We start from the raw sequence: 27,226 nt of genomic DNA on the forward strand, positions 1-27,226 counted from the left end.
TCAGTAATTTCCAATACAATTAAACTAACAGAAGGCTGACTGCAGAGAACGTAAAAAGCAGCCAAATATTTTTTGAAGTCGATGACTTTGGTCAGGTCTTTAAATGGCTTGACATCGAAGAAAGTCCAGCAAAGGTGTATTGATCTCTTCTGCTGCAGGTTTCGCACATTATAATATAAACAGCATCTTTGCACCATGTGTGACTTAGTGTACGCATCAGGTGAAGTAAATCGATTTCTCTTTTTGCGTAAAATCTGAAAGCGAGGTAGACAATTAGCAGCAATAGCAACAGTTGCAGGTCGCGGTCTAGCTGCTACTGCCGCCGATGGATTCCCCCGGCATAGATTTTTCTACCATAAACTCGTAGTCCCCTCTTTGCCTCTTCAAAGAAGCCTTAAATGAAAAGATTTAAACAATTCTCGGCACACAAAAATAAATCGATGCTGGGCCCAAAAGCTCCGATAGATGAATGACCTATACCTGGCCGTCCCAAAACGAGTTTTGGTGAAGAGAGCCCGATAACGTTGAAAAGAGACAACTGATAAATGAGAAAGCGGGCGCGGTCAGTTTAATTTTTTCTAAGCGTTTACCGTAGGTACTACTTCTCGGGCTCAGGGATACTGACTTGTCAAAAATCTAAATTTATACCATAAAAAACTGATTATTATTCTACTCTACTAATTGCGCAATGGGCACATTGTGGTTTGTCATGCCAACATAAAATGGCGACCACATGTTCGGTAATTTATTTCATTTTCTTCGGGCTCCACTGTCCTGGATCGCGCCACTGTACTTTTCATCTTCAATTCGGAAATTGCCGCTCGACGGTCATTTTCAGCGTGGCCCAGAGACCTTCAATATGACGTAAGCGTGTAAACAAATATTCAATTGTTTTTTATCCATCATGGCGGTGCAGAGCCACCTTCGGCAGAAATGCCAAAATGATCACATGCGCAGAGGCGATGCGCTAAGCAGCACTTATTAGCGAAATGTGTCGGTTTAGGTGCAGGAACACGCTGTATCACTTTGAAGGCAATTTATTCGTCTTTCAGCGCAATTGCTAGTAAATATGGCGTTCTATTTAAAAAGCGCACTTTTTTGCGAATTCGAATCCCCTTGTAACAAAGCTTTTCTCAGGACCTAATTTTGACAAAAAATAAGAGCTTTAGTTAATATTTCGAACACAGAAATAAACACAGGAATTATTAAGTAGAAACGATCAAGAGCAAATAGCGACAATACATGAACATGAAACAATATATAGGGGGTCCTATTTAAAATAGCCGCTCTCTACCACGTTGGTGTGGTACTTCCTAAACATTAGTTCGCCAAGTCGTATTTTTCTCGCCTTTTTCTATGATAAACAGAAATACTGCATGATCATCTGCACCGAAGCAGGAGGAGCCATTAAAGTTCACTCAGCCTCGGTCATTGAAGAAATATCATGTGAAGCGAATAGAGTAGACTAAACTACAAGTTGTTAGCTAATAGGACCTAGAACTGCCTTAACCTTAGCAAGGTCAGAATTGCTCGACTGTCTGAGTCGTGGCCCCTTCCATCTTCTACACCCACTACTGGTCTAGGAATCTCAGTTATAAAGATAAATCTGTTACTCGTGTTTGTTTATTACCGCTGGTTAGGTACTATATAGTTTTTATCTTTACCCACAAGACACGAAACAATCTGGTCTTGTAGCGTGCAACATGCTGATTACGTAGTTTCTATTAATATTGATTAGAGTCTCAACTTTACACAGGGATGGCTCAACTTCACACAGAAATGGCCGGAGCGAATGTGCCTTTCTTCGGGTTTGGGAAATTTGAGTTGATTGATTCGGCGATATCTGGTACGTCAAATCAAAATTTGGAAATTTTTTTGGGTATTTTTGGAAAATCGTACATACGTGAACATAAAGACCGCAACAGCCCCTTTACCTATTTATCCTATATACCCTAGTTTATATGCCGTCGATAGATGTAGAATTGCTTCACATAGATGTAAGGACACTTACAACACGAACAAAAAATCGACATGTAATTTTTATATTTGGCCTCAAGTAAAACAAGGTTAAATGTAATAAATTTCTTTCAATTAATACACAATTTAATTGGAGCACAGCAGTTAAGGACTTGTTAAAACTTAGTTAACAAACGATAATAATTTTAATATTACACACTAAATCAGTTAAATAAAGAGGTCAGCAAGCTAGAAAACGCTGTCGGATTTGAAAACATTTTTTTTAAGTCCATTTATTGAGATATGCGCCAGTGCGTCCAGACTTGCTGGACATACGAGCAAGACTCCAGATATTTGAATTAAAATTTCGAAAAAAGCAGACAATTTCCCCTACAGTGATGTGTCAGAAATTAATAATCGCCGATTAGAGATGGCACCACATTTTGGAAAATAAATTTCTCAATACGCAAAAAGATGGCGGTAAAAAGCGTGGTGGAAGGTGGCACCATATTTTGGCCACTAAATTTCCTTAAACTTAGAAAGATTCGTTTTATGTGACAATAAATACTTTCCACCCTGCGACGGTATGGCTGAGTTGACAATCTTTTGCCTCCCTCATTGTAATTTTCTGATCTTTTGCACGTAACATTTTCAAGGCAACCAACAAGAAAAATGATCGTTCCTTTTATCTGTTTCCGAGATGCTAAAAACTTCGAAATGGGACATTATCGGTAAATGCATCACATCAGTTACAAAAAGCAAATTATTGTAAGTTTGTAAATGAGGACCAATTAACCTTTAAAATTTCGTTTATGCAACCCAGATACGCCATTAATTCGGACTGTTACAGTTTCGACACAACTGGAGCTGTTATTGTCCATCTTTTACTTTTATTTGCGTTGACAGGCAGTGGTGTAACATGAAGAGATTTGTGCTTTGTCTGAAACAGTTAATTGAATTACGGGCTCGTTTGCGCTCATTTTGATATTCAAGAGGAACGACTTACTTAAGTAGGAGTGCTCCCTGATGACTCAACAACGGCTCTTTTGGGTCAGGGTTTGTCACCATGGCATTTCTAAGCAGACAATTAAAAATCTAGCTCGCTCGCTCATCTACATTTTTCAGGCATTGAGAACTGCGAGGAGATATTTTGGTATCTCACAAGAACGTGTGTCACAAAGCCCATTACGAAAAAATCACTTTTAGATAAAATCTCTGACATTTAAATAATACACATAAGAAATTTTAGTGGTGGTACCCACTCCAAATGTCAGCTAAGAACAGGAACCACGAGACGCGAACAATGTGGACAATGGCGATATGTTATTTACTGTCACAAAGATTAAAAAAAACCCTCTGCAAGGTAAGACCTTGTGAAGGTGCACGATTTTGGTAAAAAATGCATAAATTTTAACATACAATTATATCAATCCGCAGTGGTCCATTTGAAGGGCGACAGAAAGGCTTCAGGTGGCCCTGGACCAAATACGAAATGAAGCCTGTTAATTACGATGTGCGTAAAATTAAACACTAATAATTATCATAAAAAACGCATTGGGATGTTAATAATATACTGCAGTATCAGTCACGGCTGCGGTTAATAATGGAATCCTTTAAAGGCCCAGGGAAGGACTTTGCTGCGTGGCACCTTCTCTGAGTCTGTCAGTCCGCAATGGTACTTTCAGAATTCAGAATGCTTTAAAATCGTGAACATCGAAAAAGGTTGTTTTGTAACTTGAACCAGACAGAATTATCATCATCGGCTGCGGATGCAGACTGATTTTTCTTTCGCCGCCCTACATACGAAGAGAATGTATGGCTAACTGATATATTGGCCCGAGTCATATAATCGAACTTGTGTAACTCTAGCACTTTGCACAAGATGTATACCCATTGGCGTATTAAATGCTGCATTTTACACCAATAATTATGGTTATTCTCGAGAGAGAATACTGGAAGAGTGCGTTGTTCGTGGACGGCAAAAGGCAGCTTGCAGCTTACAGATACTGTGAAGGCATGGGGCAAGCCGCGCCGGGCGAATCGCGCATGTTATATTTAAACATTTTTCACTCCAGAAAGTCATAATCGTCTAAATTAGGGTCGTTTGGGGGTTTTTCAAATTTTTTTAGCATATTTCTTTTATTCTTTTTTTTCATTGGTTTTTTTATTAATTTTTTTAATTAAAAAAATTTAGTTTTTTTTTTTTTTTTTAATTTTACATTTAGAGTAAATGCTAAAACGCGATAGCTATTGTATCAGCATAAAAAATTCAGTGTCAGTTCCGATTTCTTCGATGAGGCCACCGTTCACCAGCTCCGCCCCAGACGAGGGCACGGTTTTTTTCCAGACTTTTTTCAAATATCTGCCGCACCGGCATTCTTTTAAAGAAGCCTGTGTGCGAAAAGCAAATGCATTAAAAAAATTATAACCACACTTAAAAACATTAAAACTCTTCCACATTCTCTTCAAGAAGTGCGCACTTTTCGGTTTTAAACCTAAGTAGGTAACAAATATAAGGTGCTGAAGACTTTGAAGTATCGCTTTTGTTAAAATAATACTTCTACCATTCTGATATATAGTTAAGGCCTTCTCGTATGTCGCCTCAGTATTGAATTACCGTTCCACAAGTGTCGAATACCACTTGGTTGGTTGCAATCTACATATTATCAGAGAATCTAAATCTTTGATATACCTTTACATAGATTACACAACCATGTGAGCATAGAAATCCGATGAAATAAATAGCGTAAGTGCGAAGCAGAGAACCCTTGAAAGGATTGTTTTCTCACTTGGACTAGAAATGGAATTCCCTAAATTTTCTTTCCATTGCGTCTTGGAATCTCTTCCTAACCATTGCGCAATGATATATCATTAATTAATGGCGCCGTTATTATACAAAAAAACATCATTTAAATGATTCAGCACTAATTATTATGGTTCTAATAAATACCTGCGTGCATAATAACTCCAGGTAAAGATATATGTTCCATGAACACTCTGATTTGTCTCTTGAAACGACAAACAAGCTAAAATCATTTTTTATGCGTCTAATCTACACGAATGGCCGTGACATTAAAACGCTGGTACCGAACCATTTCGTAATTTTTAATTATTCCCCGGTAAGCTCAAAGTCGGCTTCAAATATTTTCAGCCACATGTTTTTCTTTATGCATACTCGCTATTAATTAATTAATTAATATTAGACTTGGTATCGTTCAATGTTGGTCCCTTGAGGCTGCAACGGCCTACATTTAAAAATTGTTAACCGCGTACATCAATTTACATACAATTAGTAATTTAAGGTGCATAAAAGTATGGAATGCTTAAATTAACATCGGGTAGGTGTAGTTATTTGGGAAAAATAGATCGGCTGTTTATCTTAACCTTTTCACTAATTGCGCTTTTTAGCGATATTTACATAAGATGTAGGAACGTATTGTGAAACGCTTTTTCATGAACCCATGAAATCGATATGCAAATGATTTTATTAATGATTATTTTTAATGCGGATATTTGGAACGATTACCTCGATCTGTTGCAGAGATCATTCGGCTTATTGCGTAACAACACACGTTCAAATTAACGAAATTACTCGAAAATCTTAGAGCCCATTGTTTTAATAACGTTCGTCACAAATAGACCGACAGAAACCCAACGAGACAATTTCGATGTACATTCAAATTTTGAACGATCGGGATCGTGAAAATTTCAACATTCGTGTATCAATAAATGTGGAAAAATCAACTATGCAGATACGCAAAAACGAACATTTTCTGGATGTGGAAAAACGAACTAGGCTCTTGTGGACGCGAACAAATGAACCCTCTAGATGTGGAAAAGTGAACGATAATTTCTTGCATGTGGAAAAACGAGGAAAGCTCTTCTGGGTATATAGGGTGTCCCACGAATATGGGCGTTTATCCGTATCTTGAAAACTACGACTAGGAAAAAATTGAAATTTGATGTCATACTAAAGCGGATGTGATCTATTGATTAAAAATATTTTTCAAAAATTATGTTTTTGAATACTCTGTATGAAAAGGCTTGATTTCACTCACTGATTTAAGGGCTGTAAAGTATTTTGTACAATAACGCAAAATTTCATTGCAAAATACTTAGCCATTTTCGAATTATTAGAAAATTAATTAATGGCTACAACAAAATTTTTTTTGGAAAATTCTAAATATCTCAACAACCGTAAAAATTAGATATAGGACATTATACATGAAAAATGTTTATAATGTTCCACAGAATCGAAATTTAATATAATATACAGGTATTGCATTTAAAATAAGCAAATTGACATACATTTCCGGTATAACCGGACGTGGTATTTTCATGAAAATATTTTTAATCAACAGATCACATCCACTTTAGTATGGCACCAAACTTTCAACTCTTTCCTAGTCATAGTTTTCAAGATACGGATAGAATCCCATAGTCGTGGCACACCCTGTACATCCAGGAGGGCTTTGCTCGTTTTTCCACATGCAAGAAATTAGTGTCCATTTTTCCACATCTAGAGAGTTCATTCGGTTACGTCCTTGTTCGTTTTTCCACATCCAGAAAATGTTCGTTGTTGGGGATTTGTGGGACAACTTGTGTAGTCCGATTTATGAAACATATCAGTGTGTCATAATTCGTGAAAGAGCAAGGTATCGAAGGTTATCGAAAATTTACCATTGCGGCTTATAGGACTATCGAAAAATATTCTGGTCGATTCGGGCAGCTCATGAGAAAATGTCGCTCGACGTTGCCAAATTGTATTTTGCAATTTCGAGTTGTGCTTTGTTTACATTTTGATTAGTGTCGAAGTCTAAATTTAAGTTTTTTGCGGTGGTTTTTAATATATTTTTTATTAATAAATTAATGGAAAATGTGATCGTGATCGAATTAAACCAATCTAGTAATTCTGACATCGCATGTAGTTCAGTTGAGAGTTTTGATAATTGATAGTTGCATATGTACTCTCGTATTTTTTTTTCAATAACGGCAACCGTGCTTTTCTAAAATCTACAACGCGCTGATCTGCTTCATAAATCAGACTATAGAAAAACGAGCGAGCCTCTCCTAGATGTGGAAAATTGAACGAAGTTTTGCGTCTCGGAACAAGATGAACGGTGACTCCCTTAAGACGCTTACGAGACGATACAAAAATGCTTCAGGCTTGGAAAGCGTGGGAATGTGCTCTTTAAAAAATCTCCAATAATCACAGGGTGAATACTGTAGCCAAACATTCAAAATCAGATTTATTAGTTATTGATTACATTAAATCGCATTTAGCTGCGCCGTTTCCTAATATTCTAGTTTAACCCTATCTGCTTCTGTCTCAATTTGTATTCCTGAAAGCTCCTCACTAATGCGTCACATTAGAAGAAAAACATCTTTAATATTATTCTATGACCATTCTTCGTACGCATAGGTCTTATATCGCTATAACTTGCTTTATCGCCTATGAAAATTATTATCTCAATAAGCAATATATTTAAATTGGTAGATTTAAATTCAGTAGGCAAGGGAAAGTTGCATGTTTTATTGAATAGCTGTCCTTTAATGCAAATAAATCTCTGAAAATATTTAACTGTGTGTATTGTGCCCCATATTCGACCCTTAGATATATCGCCTAGTTCTGCACATAAATCCGCTCGGTAAAGTTCTGCGTTAGTGAGGCACGAATTGGGGAATAAAAGGACTTTGTGGCTCATATTCTGTGAAATATTAAACTTGTCATACGCATAATATGGAAGTAATTTTTTTTTAATATTATCAAGAATCAGTATCTCTTTGTTCTCTCGGTCTTTCGTTTCGCTTTAAACGATACGACATCTGTATTGTTTCCTTACAATTCCTTCAGATGGTTGATAACGCTCTTTAATTAAAAGGGTTATAAAGCTATTTCTAGTCACTTATTATATTTCTCTACTTCCTAGTGAAATGATTGCATAAATAATCGCAATTGATAAATATGCAACATTGCATGAATAGTTTATATTACAATAATACCATTATAAGTGCGTAATGAAGGTTTTCAAGGGGCTTGTCTTTTTCTAACGTGATTTAGAGATACCCATAGATCTCCTCATAAGTTTCAAAATGATGTATACAGCCAATTCATCACTGAATCAGTGTGAAGGCTTAAGAAGAAATCTGCAGCGGGCAGGGGAAAGAAGGGGGTAATTTTAAAAAATTACAAGAAATTAGTAAGGCAAGAAAACTTACTTTTTTTGAAAGCTTTTTCACCAGTAAAATTTCCTCGTTACTTTTTTGCGATAAAACCGCAGGTTTCTGGTCAAAAATGATCAGAGATCGATCTATGAATTTTTGGCTACGTTTAAAAATTCGCTCTCCTCGCAGGAACGATGAAAGAATGAAACGAAATATCAAACAAAATTTAATAAATTAAATTTTAGCAAATTTAAAGTATATTGAAATTTCATAAAGTTTAATAGCTTAAAAATTTATTAAACAACCACTTTGGTGCCTAGTGAAGAACAAATACTCAAAGCCCATCCACCAGACACTGAACAACATTCTCATATCCCCATAGTCCACTCTTCGCATACTTTGTCTTTCCTAATTTCATTGATAAACATGTGACACGGTGGGATTTCTACCTGAGTCCGTCTAGCCAGACAATAGCTCGATGACCGGTGGTCCTTTGGGAAAGGGGTTGATTTTTTAAAGACCATTTTCGGATGACCCATGCAAAAACTTTTTGAGGAAGTGTCACTGGCACATTTAAAAAACTATTACGCATGCGTGAAATGACCATAGTGCCTCATACCAACCTGTTTGTTGGTCCGAGTATTGAAGTTACCTGGCCACTCGTTCAGTCTGACCATAGTCACCATCTAAAACACGCACTCGTAACTGTGGAAGGTCATACCTAAAGAATTCGGAAAAGTGGACTTGTTTATTAGTACTTGCCCGGTGATGGTTTTCTCTAGTAACTCTTTAGTGATTCGGTGATGGTTCTTTTTAGTGACCCTGTTTGTGGCTTTATGGTGGAACTTTTGGATAAGCTGCGATTGTTGAGAATTCTTACTTAAGAGGTAAATCGTAGTGATTTAATTCGAAGCTGCTCCTTCGCGTACGAATTGGTCAGTGCGCAACAATGACAAAAACCCAAAAATACTTATTAAATTATCGTTAAACTAATGATCAAATTGCCCTCGGGCTTTCCAATATTAGAATCTCAGAATGTTTTCTCACACTAAAACGAATTTATTCGACAACGTAAATTATTATTTGCCTTAAGAAAATAAGGCCACAGGAGGCTAGAAATCTCTCGCGGTTATTTTGAACATTTCTACCCAGATTTAACCACGGTGGCAATAAATAAAATTTCAATTGGAGATTATAACGATTTTAGAGTTTCAAGCAGAGCTATTAAGGATGGAAATTTGAAATTTTGACCCTGTAGGAAATGTGAACTGAAAGCCTTGAAATATGTTAATTAAACCTGCTATTTAAAATGTATGCAAATAAGCCTGTAGGTTAATAATTGAGTAAGATGAGGCATTTTAAGTAAAAATTGATATACTGCTCTTAGGGGAATTTACTGTTCTGAATCATTAAGCACATTAATAGTAATGGGCGTGTTTGAAAAGTCGGAATACAGCTTAGGCGTCTTTCTACTACGATCATTTTGCATGCGTTTTAAGCTGATTAAACAAAAATAATCAACTTTGTTTAATTTTAGTAAAAAGTTTTTCCTTCAACTGCAAACAGCACACCCAACTGGCCACATGATGCAACTTCATGTAAATTTCTATTAATTATTCAGTTAACGAAAACAAATATCTGTTGGCTATAAAAAATATTATCATATCAAAATTGTTTTTCAATCAGAAAAATGTCTTAAGAGAAACATAAATTCTACTTTCGGCGACATATGCTTCGATTTGCATAGAGCACAGCGCATAAAATATCATTTAAATATATCCTGAAGTTCTGGTCAAATCTGACAAAATTACTTAAAAAACCTAATATTTTGCTTGATTTGAGCATTTTTTTAACTTTTATGTTTTGCATATTTTAGGTGTCTGAGGTGTTACTCTGAGTCACGATTTAGTCAAAGTACACTTTTTCAGTAATTGTCTCCACAAAACGAAGCTTGCAAAAATATAAAATATAAGCAATTTACGTTCGACTACACCACATGTCGATACTTTGGTGTCTTAAGAAAATATGGGGGACTTCCATCCACCACAACAGTCAAATAGAATAGTCTTCAGACTTTCTATCCATAAAAAAATCAGTTATTACGTAGATTGCGTCCAAACGCGTTAAATTCAGGAACGCGGCTGGACACTTTGTGATTTCATCACTTGTTCTGGAACAGGACGCTCGGGCGAAGCACCTCCGCGTTTCTTTCGGAACCTAACGGTACCTTTTACGCAATAAAAGTTACTTCAAATATTTAATTTTAATTACTTTATGCGAGTTACGTGAGTGGTAACGTGAATTGTGCATCAACTTCTCATGGCCTTCTAAATCGTCATGTCTGCTTAGGTGGAACTGTGGTCAATTTCGGAAAGGAACGAGAGCTTTCTAGCAAAGAATTACACAGATATTTTCTATTAATTCATAGTCTCCTCAAGATAGAAAGTCGCGGCCTTACGTCCACTCTAATTGCGTTGTAGTTATTGTTACGAATAAGGAAACGTTTAAGATTTTTGGTACACAGATACGCCTGTTTTATTCAAATTGTCGTAGGTGATATGTACGAGATAAAAGCATAGACATTAATATCCTTATAGCACACTATGAACGAAAAACCGGATTTCTTATCTGAAATCTGATATATTCAAATTTTAACAAGATTCCGTCTTCACCTACAGTTGTTCCGTTCGATATATTAAATGAGACACCCTGTATATTGTTTCATCTTTAGATTCGCTATTTCCCTTTGATACCTGAAACGAAATCGCCGTGTTTTTGCCGCAGATGGGCATGGAACACCATAATGGTTGAAAACGTAGTTCCCGGGACACCCTGTGTAACTGGCCCATATCCATGCATCATGTGCATAATCGAAATAGAATTTAAACTGCAAACTTCCTCCTTTTAACCTGACATAGTGCTTTACAGCCAAACTGGCCTGGACTAACTAGTGAGTTGCCTTCAGTCTACCTGCCTCCTCTTAACATCCCAATATGTAAGCAAGCTCCCTCCATGACTCCATGCAATCCTTTAGTACTATTTTAATTGAAACAGTCAATATAAACATCTCAGCTGCCCTTATCTTGATGCGTTCTTAATGAGAAAATATCCAGCCTGCGTTAAATTCACGCACTTTTTATGAGCCTCGATCTATGGAAGTAACATTTCCAAGTCGTCAAATAAATTACGTCTCAGCTAAGGCCTTCGATGCCCCAAAGTGGCATTTTTAACAAACCACGACATTCACACTAACGTTTTTATAATGGAGTCAGTACACACAAGGTGCGACCCAAAGGTAGTTAAATTGTCGACGTGAACGTTAAAATTGTCGTCATGAACGTTAAAATTGTCGGCGTGAACGTTAAAATTGTCGACGTGAACGTTAAATTTGTGGACATAAACTTGTTGCTGGTCTAAAGCAGCATTGTTATTTTTAGGACCCTCAAACAAATTTCTGGTATTAAGCCATTTGCGCTGTTTGTTTAGGATTTATTTAATTTTCGGTAAAAATAACTCGCCAAGCAATAAAGTACCTAATGTGTGCCCGATGTTTGGTCAACGAATGGTCACCGCGGAGAGCCCTTGAGCGTTACAACTAGAGACCATCGACAGTGCTAAAGCTGGAACTTTGTTGTTAAAGGAATATAACTTCTGAATTATTTTAGGCCTTATATGCAGCTAATTAAATGGATAAAGGGTTAGGTTCTATACTTAAAAAGGAAACCTGGCACTATGGGACACAGACTGGGCCTCCTCAGGTAGTTGACTGGGCTGCTCTCTACCCAAGGATAGGCGATCAAATTATTATTAATTTTTTTTTAACCCGCCAGGGTTGTCCATGTGGGCCCCTTTCGGGTGAAAACAAACACCATTTCAAAGAAATTCCCTCTTATTCATTATATCGAACGTAGTAATCTAGAGCGTAGTAATGACGCTGCGTATCGGTTTTTCATACGTAATATCAACGCCTGAGATACGTAATTATCAAGTGGTGCGCAGAAGGGACTGCAACATACAAAGTACGTACTAAGCAGTGACTGATCAGGTGTAAGAAGCCTTCATAAAAAAGACCAATTTGAGGCTTTAGGATGAATAAGAATTTAAATGAGTCGGGCAACAGGACAACCCTGAACAAGTTTAAGCGAAGGTATTTTTTGGCCTCAAGTCATGTGGCTACTTCATTGAAGCGGCCTTATTACGAGGCCCCTTCTGGACGCGACGAATTTTTGTCCACACTAATGCAGCTTTAAAGTCTTTGACCATTTGGCTTGTAGACGCCGAATCACGCGGTGTTCGGAGCGGAATTACGAAATTTTACACAATTAATAACTGCGGGACGTTTCCAAGAGGAAGTCTTCCATGAATGGACACAAGAAAGGGCTCCGTGGCAGTGATTAAATTGTAATCCTGCCCTCCTTTGGGCCATTATTTGCTCATCACAGGATATGAATTTGCTGATTTACTGCAAGGTGATCATGTTTGAGAATTTTCCCAGCTGAGCATTTCTTACATTTTAGATGCCTTTTCAATTTCCTGTAGTAATTGGTGTTTCCGTCATAAATGTGCTTTCAATTGCGATCTGGCGTACCGACGAACTTACCAAGCAAGTTTTCAATTGAAAATTCTTTATGAAATTAAGAATTCGGAGATATCATTAACGGTAAAAACCGCCCAAAATATTTGAAACTTTTAACGAGAATGCCTTTGGTTGTAGCCAAAAACGGCCAAAAATAATAAAGTCGATTTAAACGAAAAAAACTCTTTTGCTTCGCGATTCTGGGGACTTGCTTAGGCTGCTTTCGGAAAATAAAGGATTTGGTGCGAGGAGCGCAGGCGCAAAAAGTTTTAAAATGACGTGGAAGACACGCTACGACGCTGGGTGCAAAAAAAAACAGAAATGGGAGGGACTAGAACTACCTATTGGTCCTCTGTTTTAAAACGAAGATTTCCTTCAAACCTTCCAATGACCCGATTTCCCTAGTTCCCGGCGACGCGAAAACTGACAATTTCGCGCATGGTTCACGTTCCTAGTACGCAGGGTGAGTTGTGTTCCCACGTACCCCCGCGTCAATGGCCTGCGTTTGGCGACACTTTTCATAGCCGCGAATAAAATAAAGCCGTTTGGCGAATCGCTCGCATTAAACCGCAGTGATAACAATCTCATTTTTCATTGTGCAATAAATAATAAAAATAGCTTCATGTATTGAAAATTACATCAAACAACGAATGCCGCTTAAATGTTAGATCCTCTGAGAATTACTGCACAAAAAATGTGAAAGCGAACATGTCGGCAGTTCGTTACTGTTTCTTGGCAAACTTTATGGTACGTTTCGATGAAAACATGAAAACCGTACCAAGGAAAATACTTGGAAAAGTTAGATTATATAGGATCCGGTTTTGTTTTATGTTGCCTTTGTGAAAGCCTCCGACCCAACGAAAATCGCATCAACTTTTCTTCATAATTCAGGTTTCATATTCAGATCGTCGTTAGAAATGAACGGACGAATTCCTGCGGAGAATCGTTTGCAGTCGCAGCCAAGAGATATCGGCAATTATTTCGAAAATATAACCTCGACCGAAGCATTTATAGCCAAAAAAGGCATTTCAAAGCGAGAAGTCATTCCGTCATTAATTCATACTTAATCAGATGACCTTGAGTGGTTTAATATCGACTTTTTTTTAATGCCTTTGTTTGTGCCGTTCTGGTATTTGCTACTTAACGTTAAAAGGCCTTGCGCTTAAGTTCGGTCTCAAATGATACTTCAGGCGTCTATGGTTCCCATGAGGAAACGCCTTTGCTAAAGAAAATAATCCGCTCAACATACGCAGGCTGGAAAAAAACGTGACATTAATTCAAGCCGGTATCTACATATAAAATTGAAATATATTCTAAATTGCTCTAAACTGGGTATTAAAATAATAGTTCATTAGCATGGAACTAACTCAGCCACGATTTAGTATTTTAATTGGAAAGATATTAGGTGTACAACTTTGCTTCCGCCGTTTTTGAATAGATGTATGTAGCGGTAAGTAATGATCGAAATAAATAACCCCATGTGGGCATGCAGGAGCCTTGGGCACCTGTTAACATAACCTCATAAAAATATTAGTCTATTTGTGTCTTCATCATAAAGTTATTCGCAATTGAAAATGTCAGTGTACGAGCCAAATTCTCGTCATTTGCGGGAGGTTTTACTTTTCTGCTTCAATATGAAGAAATCTGCTGCTGAGGCTCATCGAATGCTCTCAGATACTTATGGGGAAGCCACTATTAGTGAAAGGACATGTCGTGAGTGGTTTCAGCGCTTCAAGAACGGTGATTTTCACGTCGAAGACCAACATAGCGGTGGAAGAAAGAAGGTTTTCCAAGATGCGAACTTGGAAGCATTACTTGACGAAGACTCGTGTCAAAGTCAACAAGAATTGGCACAATCATTGGGAGTGACTCAACAAACAATCTCAAAACGCCTCAAAGACATGGGAATGATTCAGAAGCAAGGATATTGGGTGCCGTACGAGTTGAAACCAAGAGATATTGACAGGCGTCTGTTCGCTTGTGAACAGTTGCTTGCAAGGCAAAGACGGAAGGAATTTCTGCATCGTATTGTGACTGGGGACGAGAAATGGGTTCATTACGATAATCCCAAACGCAAAAAGACTTGGGGATATCCCGGCCATGCTTCCACGTCGACGGCCAAACCGTCTATTCATGGTTCCAAAATCATGCTCTGTATTTGGTGGGATCAACTCGGCGTAATATATTATGAGCTGTTACAACCAACTGAAACAATCACAGGTGCTCTTTATCGAACCCAATTAATGCGTTTGAGCCGAGCATTGAAAAAGAAACGGCTGCAATACAACGAGAGACATGATAAAGTGATTTTGCAGCACGATAATGCTCGACCCCATGTTGCGCAAGTGGTCAAGAAATACTTGGAAACATTGAAATGGGAAGTCCTACCCCACCCGCCATATTCTCCTGACCTAGCTCCTTCTGATTATCACTTGTTTCGATCCATGGCACATGGGCTAGCTGACCAACACTTCCGGTCTTATGAAGAAGTAAGAAATTGGATAGAATCGTGGATCGCTTCAAAAGATGTCCAATTTTTTCAACACGGGATTCGTATGCTGCCCGAAAGATGGGAGAAAGTAGTGGCCAGCGATGGACAATACTTTGGATCCTAAAGGTATAATTAGTTTTTTACAATAAAATCGCGAAATTCGGAAAAAAAACGGCGGAAGCAAAGTTGTACACCTAATATATTTAACGCTTTAGGTATGTTATTTTTCCCAATCGAGAGACTGGTTGCTGAACCATTTTTTGCCTCCTTTATTTTCCCCTGACTCAGTCCTTCATAATGAATTTTGTAATTTATTGCCCAGCGATTATGCTGCCACCTATCATTAGTTAGATAATACCGGCGACGCCGTTAATTTAAGGAACCCTGTAGATCCCCGCGCGTTTTTCGCTCAAGCACCACCATGAAACACCGTCAGGAGTATGTGATGTGGAAAAACTCGCTTATTAGGTATGTGATTATTTTCAAGTGGTGTGATCATTATTCCAACGTTTAAGTTCAAAAAATAGTCATTTTCCATTCATCCAGAGTGCTCTCAATAAGTGCTGGACGTTGCCCTTAAGAGTACCCATCACAGCGCCGCGGGCTTCAACCTGTACGGGGTGTTTCACAATAGTATATCAAAAATTCAGACGGTGAATCTGTGGATGATTTTAAGGAAAAAAGTTCCTATGAATATGGGATCGTTTTCGTTTAGTGCGCTTCATTTTTTTTCCATGAAAACGATTAATGTTATGAAAAATATTCAAGAGACCTTTTTTCCAAAGAGTTATCGAGCATTCAGAAAATTATTTTTATGAAAAAAAAACAGTGGAGTATCATATTTTTCGTTTAAAATATTCTGGGTCAATAGTGACGTCACTGGTGCAATTAAAATCATTGTTTCCCCCTTAAAATATGTGTCTCTACACTTAATTTGCGCTCCTCAATTTTCATAAAAATATTTAATGCCGGAACGAATTTATTACGAAAATCCTGTATTTCAAGTTAGTTCAGTTCAGGTAGATTAGGAGGCGAAAAGAGAATCATGTTCATATGAACTTTTTTTCTTAAAATCGTCCACAGATTTACTCCCTTAATTTTTGATATACTATTACAAAACACCCTGTATATCTCCCCTTTATCCAAGGAACATATAAATTTACCATAATCTTCCTGCAACAGAGATTCATAATGACACTAAATTAACATAACACAGCATTGAATTATGCCACAGACTTCCTCTAGTAGGAATTGTAATTAATTACGTTAATGTTTTAACATACGTCATTTTTGTATGAGTGTATTGAATGGAATACAGTCCCCGCAGTTTAATTATTGGCCATTGGCCCGTAGGTGCGTCAAAGCATTAATTCTCATAAATTCTTATTTACTAGATAGAGCTCGTTCTCTCTTTCAGTGTTAAGGTGTTTTTCAAATCGCGGTAATAAACTACTGATGATATTTGAACTTACGTTCCCACGATTGTGTGCACACTAGGATTTCCAATTCTCGACATTCGGTGCCTTTTGGGTCACCTTGCGACCCCATGGAGGAACCAATTTTCCTTAACTTAGTCGTGATAATGACGAGCCTGCGAGACCTCAACCTCATTGAGAATCGATGTCGGTTCCCCAGCTACTCCCTGTCTCCCCCTCTCGCTGTTTTAGCACTGAAGTACACATCCGACTTGAAAGCAAAATTAGTTTTTTAGTACTAAATCAGTCGAATATTGAAGAGCTTGACAATACCCAATGACAAAATAAAAATATAACAATAAGACCCATGAAGCCTGGGACCACACAGGAGAACTCGGGAGGACTGAAGACGATGACTATCTGAATAAAAAGACGCATGCCGGGAAAAGTTTGGAATATTAGAAAATTAGAATCCAAAATTAAATGGTCATAAACTTTTTGCGATGGATATAATCTCGATATGTCTTTTACAGCTTAAAAGGTCATCTTATGGTCTTCGACGGGCAACCGTAAAAGTTGATTAAGGTGGATAGAATATACAAGGCGACTCAAAAAGTTCCACAAAAACGCCTGCGTTTTCCCGAAAATAATGGATAGGTCTCAGAAGAGCTTCCTACGGGGTAAAGCAGGAAATTACGTTATTAAGAGTATTAAAGGGAGTCTTTGGCTCAGCGACTGGCAGCAACTAGGCGAAAGACCATTTACTCTGAGCAGCGTGCGCTTTATCTCCAAGGGAATCATCAGCGAATTTGACTGATTCCTACCCATCATCAACGCACGGGAACATCGCCGAATTTTGACATCTAACACTAGAAGTTTGAAGTTCCGCCCCTAGAGGTCATCAGTGGGATCAAACCCCGACATGCGCGTCTGGACGGTTAAACGCACACCCTGTATTTACACCGAGGGTCATGTTAGCGTTTGTGCCTTCGAGTTTACATCTAATGGATCACTCTAAATTCGATCGTTCCTTCAGCGGCAAGTGTCTCCCTTCGATCATTAGACAGATATCGGCAGATACTACGCAGCCTTCCATCATGAGAATCTTGGCATAAACCGTATTTCAAAGCCATGTCATTAGAAGAGTGTAGATAATTTTCTAGATAATGTTTTATGTTGGCTAAAAAAATAAAATTCCAGGCCGTTTGATCCGATCTACTTTGTAATTAGATTAAGTGCTATGCGACATCCCAAGCTTAATTAGACGTTCATCTTAATTATGCTTGAATTTGTCTTTTGCAGCTATCTACCGAGCGCAGCAGTGTGCATAATCTGAAGGTTTTCATACGCAGTTTCTGTATTTCAATGTATATGGCATATCAAAATTATTTGCCTTGTTATCTGGAGGAATTACCATAAAAAGAACATTCGCTTTTATATTCCCTTGAATATTTGATACGAGGGATTAGCGATGCTACTCACGAAGTTATGGCTTTTGGGACCTTTTCTCGATTTAATTTTACACTTTGGTTTAGGTCCCTTGGCGTCAACCGAATTTTAACCGTTCTTTGATACATTTAAGTGAAAGAATCGCAAACCGGTTAGTCGAGTTAACACAATAAAGACTAAACTATAGATTTCATAACAGCGTTCAGCTTCGGAGTCCTGTGCAGATATTTGAATTTAAAGGAACCGGTGTAGGTATCGGTTCTATGGGCTTCGCTGCTCCTTTCTCATTGAAGTTATGGGCATTGTCGATCGCGTTATGGATAGTTCAGGCCCGATTCCAAGGGGGCTACTGATCATGCCACTTAATGCCAATGCGGGAATTCTAACATAAATTATCATTGAGGTCTCGCGTTATGCAAAACCGGACTTTTGTTCGTCGATGTTTGTCTTCTAGGCGCACGTAGCAATAAACCAGAAAACGACACCATTTCCAAGTAGCGGCAACTCAAGGGGATAATTATCCAAATTCAGGACGTGTGTATTTTACGGCAACACACTAACTATGTCTATACATTAATACGCTCTTACAAACACCTCGGATAATTTGCAGCTACATGGGCAATTTGTATAAATCACTCAGCGAAATAAGATTGAGAGATAATGGTATAATTCTATAGGATTGCTTAGGCGCGTAAAAACAACTTATGGTTGTTATTTCTGTAACCCATATTCCTAAGCAGCAATGGACAATGCTAAATTAGCTGGAGACATATGTTTCGTGAGGCAGGTAAATTGGCGTTTGCGTGTTTTCGAGTCTAAATTCTTGTGCGACAGCGCAAGGGAAACGCAACGAGAAACAGCAAAAAAATACGAAGGAGAAACAGAAAAAAAGCGCAATTAATTCGGTGCTGCGCGCGCACACTTTTTCGAAGCAAAAGCGAGCTGCGCCCCCACACTCTATTTGACAGCACTCTTCTCGGTCTCTCCTTTCATTAGCCCTTCAGTAATTGGCGAAAGAAAAAAACGATCCAGAATTATTCTTTTTAAGATCATTATTAAGATTCATTCATTAAGATCCATCCATTAAGGTGCACTTTAACGCTCAGCTCTTAAATTGGTTCACTTTAATGCACGGCTTTATTAAAGGCAATTAAGAACGCCGGCGCAAAATCAACAAACACGGTGCTGCTCGACGATTAATCGGCAGACAGAGATAGACTGTAAAAGGTTCGAGTTTTGTCATCTGTCTTTCTTGTCATGGTGCCCTCACCGTCGTCGGGTTTGGTCGCTGGAATCGTCTTCTGGATGCACTTCCAGAAATTAGGAAGTCTGTGTTTCGGTTTCTCGAAAGAGAAGAAGGAAAGAGAAAAGAGAAAAGAAGGAGAAGGAGAAAAAGAAAAAAAAGAGGAAGAACATAAAAAAATTTCTTTGACTTGGAAACCTGGTAGACAGAAGACCTTCAGAGTCGAAATCATATTGAACGGTACTAGGTGGTCCTCCCCTTAACTTGCTTCCGTTTAACACAGGGAACGAATTATTTGTTACTTAGCGGTATCGAGTACTTTTCAGATCCAATGACTCAGTGACATTAATTTATAGTACCTGCAAGAACCAGAAGTTAAATATGATCCAATACACACATTTATTATAACATAATGTTTAATTAAAGTCTATGATTTGCAATTGCATAAATGCGTTGGCTTTCTTTTCGTCTCTTATAAGACTCAACTGCATTTACATTTACCATAATCAATTAGTATTACGGTAGCAGTACAGAATTTGTATTTAAAAATTACTGGCACGCTAATAGTTTTACTGCGGTCTCCCCATTTTTCTAAATTATGCTATTTATGAGTTACTAGCGTTGTTCCATATTACACAGGCATAAATGGACTTTTATTATGAACATTTGTAATATTTAAAGCATATAATTACCCAGGTTGATTTTGCAATTATTATATTGTGAGGGTTTTTTCCGAAAATGACAAAGCACCGGATTCTTAATAGTTGCGTTATGTAAAGTCGGTGATTTCTGATAAAAGGTGTGTTTATTCAAATTGGAACAGTCGATTATTTATTGTTAGCTCAAGCCATGTTTGATAGTCTCACGTTCAGTTTATGCATTATTATTTACATGCAGTTTTACCTACGTTTCTAACGTGTATGTAATCGCATCTTTGCATTTCACACATTTTCACGTAAAGTATATCAGAAAACAAATTTTTTCGCTTTTTTGTTTCTTTTATAATTAAAATTTTTTTTTTCAATTTTTTTCCTTCTTTCTTGCATTTAATCGCACTTTAAACCCCCTCACCAGTGCTCCTCGTTAGTTTTAATTTCTACTATTACTTTTTTGTTTTCTTTTCTATTTTTTTTACGTTCAACCGTACCGCTGATTAAAAGCCCACCCCCAGTGGCTCTTCATTACCTTCCAACTTCTGCCATTACTAAGTATTTATCGTACTCAAATGTAAGCATTTATAGTACTTGTTTGCCTGGAGCTCTGTCAGAGTACGCGTAGTTCCCTTTCAGGCTATTTGCTGCGTTTTACGGTACTAACATAAATGAAATATTTCATGCCACTTAATGTCTATTTCTTTAAGCCTTCATGATCAACAAAGTTGACGACGCACGGTTTTATTGCTATTTTCAGCCACTTACTACTAAGTAAAATATGCTCCTTTGGTCTTTTGATTCCGTTTTTATTGCAAATCTATTGCAGCAACGAACAGTTCAGCGCCTTAGCATGCAACTTTTACGACACTATTTTGGTGATGTTTGAATTAGCGTAGTCTTTAGGAGACTAGTTTATGAAGGCATCTCCATTTCTCGATAGATACGCCATCTAATGATTTCCCAATTAAAATCTAAAATTTACTAGTGAATATTCTAAAGCGTAAAAATTTCATCTTAACGTCTCAAAAACTGAGAGAGCGGTTCATCGGGCGCCTTGTCCAAGTTTCGCTCTTAAGGGCATCATCAGGTGTGAAATGCGAAATAAGTGCTTTAAACAATAAAAACCTGAACACATTAACAAGTTAAAATCGGCAGGTGATTAAAATACAAAATCACTGAAGTGCATATTCAGACTGAAAAGTTTCGTCATTGTCAGGTGGTGGGCAGGGCCGAGAACGTTTATCTTTGTTTTTTCTTCGATCCCAATCGAACAAGCTGTCACCCTCAGCTTTGATATGGAGGTTAATGCATTTGTATTTTAACCACCCGCATTTGTGTCCAGATTTTCATCGTTTAAAACGCACATTTTGGGTTTTGTGCCTGATGATATCTTTAGGGCCGAAACTCGGGAGATCAGTTTTAGTTTAATTAGCCAGAAAGTAACTGTAATGGGAAGAGAGACGTAAGTGGAACTCAGAACGGAAGGCTCCTAGGTTTACCCTCCCCCTCGATTTTAATGAAATTTTGCAGAGAAGTAGCTTAGACCTATCTAAGAATAGTGATATATATTTTACGTGCCGTCTTCAAGCTTTAAAGGGGGAAAACTAACCCCAAAGTTTCGTCAATTTTTTGATCCAGATGAGTTAGAACAACAAAAAAAACAAAACGTTCCTTTTTCAATCCACCATCGACCTGTCAAGGCCCGGAAAAAATATCATTTTGTTTTTTTTTCAAAAATTCACTTTTTTTGGCCCCGTTTTTATACGCGCCCAGTTGTCTCGTTCAATTTTTTACCATGTTATAGAAAAAATATTTCTCAATAAAATGGTACAAAACAGAGCTCGACGTCGTGTTTCTAGCAAAAGTTGTAATTGTTTATATAAAAGTGTGCACGCTATGTTCGATCGCTTATAACGTCAGAACGGCAGATCGCAGAAAAAAATTTCTCGTAACAAAAAAGGCTTTATTTAATGAGTATTAAAGAATGGTACTATCAAAAGTATATTTTCATTCGAAAATTGGATTAATATTCTCTCTGCAGTTAACAAGTATGTGTTACGCATTAGCGTAGAGCTTTTTTCCATATACAGGGTGTTCCATAACTATAGGGACACAGAGCAGGTGGAGATAGTACATGTAAAAATAAGGCATTGGGTACCAATTTGTTTGTATCAAATATTGATAATTAAGAAAATACAAGGTATTTTTAACCACCGGGTATTTTTAACAGAATAAGATCGTATTTGAATAAGGTTAAGCAAAAATGTATTGAAGTTTATGGAGGTCACTTCCAACACCTTTTGAAATAAATAATTCGTTTGATGTTTTGTTTCGGTTTGTTTATCACTATTTTGTTACTTTTAGTTAAAATGTAAAATTTAAATAAAAGTGTAAGTTTTTTTGCATAATTTATTTACTAAAATGGTATCGAGCTCTGCTTTGTACCATTTTATTGAGAAATATTTTCTCTATAAAATTGTAAAAAATTGAACGAGACAGCTGGACACGTGTAAAAACGGGACCAAAAAAAAGTGAAATTTTTGAAAAAAAAACTAAAAGTGATATTTTTTCCGGGCCTTCACAGGTCGATGGCGAATTGAAAAAGGATCGTTTTGCTTTTTTTGTTGTTCTAACACATCTAAATCAAAAAATTGACGAAACTTTGGGGGTAGTTTTTACCCTTTAAAGCTTGAAGATAGCACGTAAAATATACATCACTATTCTTAGATAGGTCTAAACTACTTCTCTGCAAAACTTGATTAAAATCGGTTGGGAAGGGGGGGGGGGGGGACACTTGGGTCCCTTCCCTTGTTAGAAGAGAAACTCTTACCCTATTTTTGCATACCTTACTCTAAACTAGGACAGTATCTCTTGCCCCATTTTTAATAGTGTAGCCACTGCAATTTATAGCGAATTTCAGATTCTCTGATGACTTTCGGAAAGGGCATTACACAACGAGTACATTTCGCATAGCCGCATGTATCCCGGTACATTTCCATCGATTAAATAATATAATATATTCTTGTCATTGGTAGTTGTTTGATCGTTCGAATATCTTTAACTATGACTAAAGGCGTTAAATTTCCCTAAGTTAAAATACGGAATATACTCGGAGGTTTATTTTTTTAATTACCAGGGTGCGGCCTGCTTCAATTTAAGAATGTGATTTATTTCGCTATAGTACGCGGCTATTTGTCATTTTAAAGCAACTTTCGCTAATATATCTAAAAGACATTCCACTAGATCTAAACTATAATGTTTAATCGTTTAAAATGTCAACTGATCTGATTTAAATCGCTGATCGAAACGAAACGCTTTATTTTCATAAATATGTTAATTTCGACGGGGATATTTTGTGTGTAGGCTTCAGTGCTGCATATTAAGATTTAATTAGCGTGTTTATGAAATTTCATGAGCGGATAAGGCTTCTCATATTTCATATTTATATTTAATATGTGTTTTAACTTCAAGGGGATTTCCAAGCTTTAATACTGTTTTAATTGGTTAATAATCATCGCAGTTAATGAACCGCATTTTTGGGTTTGCAGCGAAGGTTTTTGGTGATTGGGTGATTATTAACGTCAAGAATTTCGTTTTTTCCCCAAATGATTCAGGAAATTTTCTCATACTTTTTTTCGTCTTATTATTTTTTTTCTTATTATTTTTTTCCTCATTATTTTTTTCCTTATTATTTTTTCTTCTTTTTTTTCTTATTATTCATTCCCCTCTTTTCGAGTCCTCTTACTCACTTAAAAACTCCATTTATTCATAAAACGAGTGAATGCATAGATTTTTTTCGATGGAATCACAACTACTATTAACGTCTGGTAAAATAAAAGTAGACTTCAACCAATAACTTAGTAATTACGCTAAGTGATGGTAATTGAATCTAAAATATGACTGCAAAGTGGGAGATAGTATACAGTAGCGTGTCACGGTTCCTATACAGGGTGCTACAAATTCGCGGAAATATATGGCGACCTCCTAAACGATAAAATACAGGGACGGTTAAATTAAGGTAATGCTAGAGAGTAATTTTTCTCCTTATGGGCAACGAAGCATTCCCTTAGTTTCTCCTTTTAAAAGGCCAATTTTTCTCCAAAAAATGGCTGTATATGACTCGAACGAGGATTCATTAAAATATAAACAATTATTATACAATTAAACTACTTTTTTGCCAGTCAATTCCAAGTTTCCTTAATTGACCGTTTGTTTCGATCTCCAGCTTGCATCGGTATTTGAAAGTTACTTCTTGAAAGATGATCCCAATTCCACCTTAAGTCATGCAGCTCCGATATTTGCCTATTGCACGTCTTCGTGCAGGCACGAATTCGTCGGATTTTCCCGGATATCTCCGAAAACGTTCGGGTTTTTTCGCGAAGTGGATTTAACACGACCGCTCAACTGCGCATGTCGGCCTTTAACTGTTTATCGCTTATGGCTCAGAGGCTTGGTATCGCTCGTGGCTTATAAAACGAAAAATCAAAGATGTCATTCACGAAGGAAACAGCCCCAAATTTCTAAGGAAATAGTCCCAATTGTTAAGCTCTCACCCGCATGAAAAATCAATTTATCCGCCGTTTTCTAGTGTGTTATTAGGCTGACAAATGCCATATTGAGGTAGCCAGTAACGCAATGTAATCGCACATGGTGTTTCTACACATACATATAATTATTGCATCAAAGCAAATAGTGTGTGTATTACTACGTTCAGAAATTGTAAGAAGCTTTGAATGAACTTAATAAACGAGTTTGTCTGTGTTAATTGTATGAATGAAGCAGGTTTTCTGTTGAAGTTCAAACTTGAAAAGGCATAATATCCTTTATTCGCCTGATCGCGTAAACCAGTTATGTATTATGAATTTGTTGTGTCTAGTCAATGAATGGTAAGTTCGGTTGTCTCTCAAGTACGCGCGTCATGTCACAATTATACAGGTTTTCAATCGCGTCACGAGCTCCGCAGTTTACCTCCCTCCGGGAGTGAAAAGCCGCATTACGTCCCGGCTCCATCCGAGTAATTGAGCCATTTCACCTGGCGCTCGCCGATCGAGGTGAGCGTCGGGATAGCGCAGATCGTACTGAAAACGAACTTAATCTCCCATGCAAACTAGTCGAGTAATGTTCACCATCCACCTTGTCATTAAGTCATCAAAATCTCAAAAACTACAAAAGGTGCAAGTGATATGCGTACATAATATGATTGATATATTTGAGTGCGTTGAAGGGTGAATGTCATGCTCTCCATCACAGCTTCCTATATTTTTTACCTGCTCTAGATGAACAAACACAAAGGGTTACACCTTTTCGGCGCACATATGTACACATTCAGAATAATTCCCTTTGTTACCTTTATAAGAGGAATACTCTCGATGAACAGCTACTTTGTGTTCGTCCGTTTCATCTTGTTGAACACGTTAGATTATGACAGTGTGTTAGATATTCTTGAAACATTTGGAATGCGTCAGTAGACAATTTAGCATAATCCGCAAGTGCGTCAGGGAATATTTTCAATCAGGCAAAGGGCCCCATTACGAGTCGGCACCTTCGAGCCCTAAGAACAATAGAACCGTGATTAACTGCTTGATAGACCAACGGTTTGGGCTCGGAGGGTTATGACCCCTTGTCGCCCCCCTGGGCGAGTCCTTTGGTTCGCCTGTAAGTTCTCTTAATGTTCGCTACATCCGAGCTGAGGAATTAATATTTGAATATGCTCGAGATTTGATAGTCTTCGCGTCGGATTAAGACTATCCGAAGTGCTTCAAAATGGTTTTAAGACGCGAATGGTTTGAGAAAGCAAAGGCGCTTTCGCAAATGAAGCCATTAGGTGTGGTGGGTAAAATATTCAATTAGGCACTTTCATGATCATAAAATTTCATATATTCGCTTTTTATTGCTGCTTAAGGAGTCGGACTAAATTGTGATGGTAAAAAAATTTGTTTGCGATCTTGAGGAATGTAGATTTGACGGAGAGACGTGTGATCTGCTCAACAGCGTAAAACCTCATGATGTAGGATATTCGAGAGGGCTGAAAAAATACGCCGGGGAGGTGGTGCAGGAGGGAAAAAGCCCGCTTTGGATGATAATTAGCCCCCCGACATCGAAGCGTCGTGCGGCTGTAGAGAATCCTGAGTGTTTTCCGTTGTGTAATCAGCATTCAGAAATAAATTTCGAGAAGTCTCTCATTAGAATCGATAGAAAACACTGCTAAACTCCCTCCTGTAATCAATATTCCATCAAGCCCCGGAATTTCTCGCACATCCAAATTGGATCCGTTCAGAATCTTAGAGAATACTAATTAATTTAAAACCATTAAAACTTTCCTCAAGATAAGTGCGGATTAATTCGAATTCGAACCGCCTTAAATGATTATTAAAAAATCTGAATGTCTCGGTTAGTATCGCTTAGATTGCTGTTCGAATCATAAAAAGTCTCCCTAAGGTAAAGGTTAGCTCAGGTTACCCGTAAAAAATTTTAAAGGTTAATTATGTGTTAAAAAATTTTGAGGTTAATTCTGTCAAAAATTGAAAGGTTAATTATGTGTCAAAAAAAATTGGGGTTAATTCCATGTTAAAAATTTGAAGGTTAATCTTATGTCAAAAATTTTGAAAGCTGTCAAGCAGCATCAAAATGGTGCGAAAACTTCCTAGCGGCGTTCTACGTTACGCATTAACGAGCATTTTCATAAAAAAAAATTATGCAACCTACTTTTAAAAGGACATAAAAACTTGATATTAATTGCTGGTGATTTTCGAGGGGAGGCAAAATCAACCGAACGTGATGTGAAAAACTAACGAAATGTGTATTTAAACATTTAAGATTGCGACATTGATTGATTGGATCGCATAATTCTTCATCCTTTTGCAACCCCTTCAAGTCGGGATAAGGCAGATGGTCTATTTGTATTTCACGGCAGCGCTTATATTCTCATACATAATGAGTTCGTGGATGACATCGAATGATTCGAACATAAGGGCTCGTAAACATGCGATATAAGAAAAATTTCGTTCGTCGTTTCGTACGATGCTGCGAAACTCTTCATCGATTTCCACTTCTAGAGGTAGTTCGAGATTTTTTTAGGGCACAGAATTGATTTCGCTCAAAGCGATTTGATGCGATTTCCGCCCTCTCAGGCCGATGCACACTTCAATTTCATGTTTTTGCATTTTCGCCTTTTTTTCGGCGAATCATTCCGAACGGTCCAGGCTGAAATATATTCTTTAAAATTTAAATTTAAGACCAACTAAAATATTAAATATATTCTCTATAAATTACTGAATA

General features: G+C 37.5%; 1 protein-coding gene across 6 annotated transcripts in view; it reads left to right on the forward strand.

The window, feature by feature from the left end:
* Positions 1 to 27,226, forward strand: part of grh (grainy head) — a 66,543-nt gene that overhangs the window by 15,849 nt on the left and 23,468 nt on the right. Inside the window, exon 1 of one of the 6 annotated variants that reach the window (XM_066392540.1) lies at positions 8,790 to 9,008. The exons of the other annotated variants lie outside the window; for them this stretch is intronic. The gene's annotated coding sequence lies outside the window, so the exon portion shown is untranslated. Of the gene's footprint in view, positions 1 to 8,789; positions 9,009 to 27,226 lie in introns of those variants that run through there. 6 annotated transcript variants of the gene reach the window in all.

Source organism: Euwallacea similis, chromosome 8 (assembly GCF_039881205.1).
Source record: "Euwallacea similis isolate ESF13 chromosome 8, ESF131.1, whole genome shotgun sequence".
NCBI lineage: Eukaryota > Metazoa > Arthropoda > Insecta > Coleoptera > Curculionidae > Euwallacea > Euwallacea similis.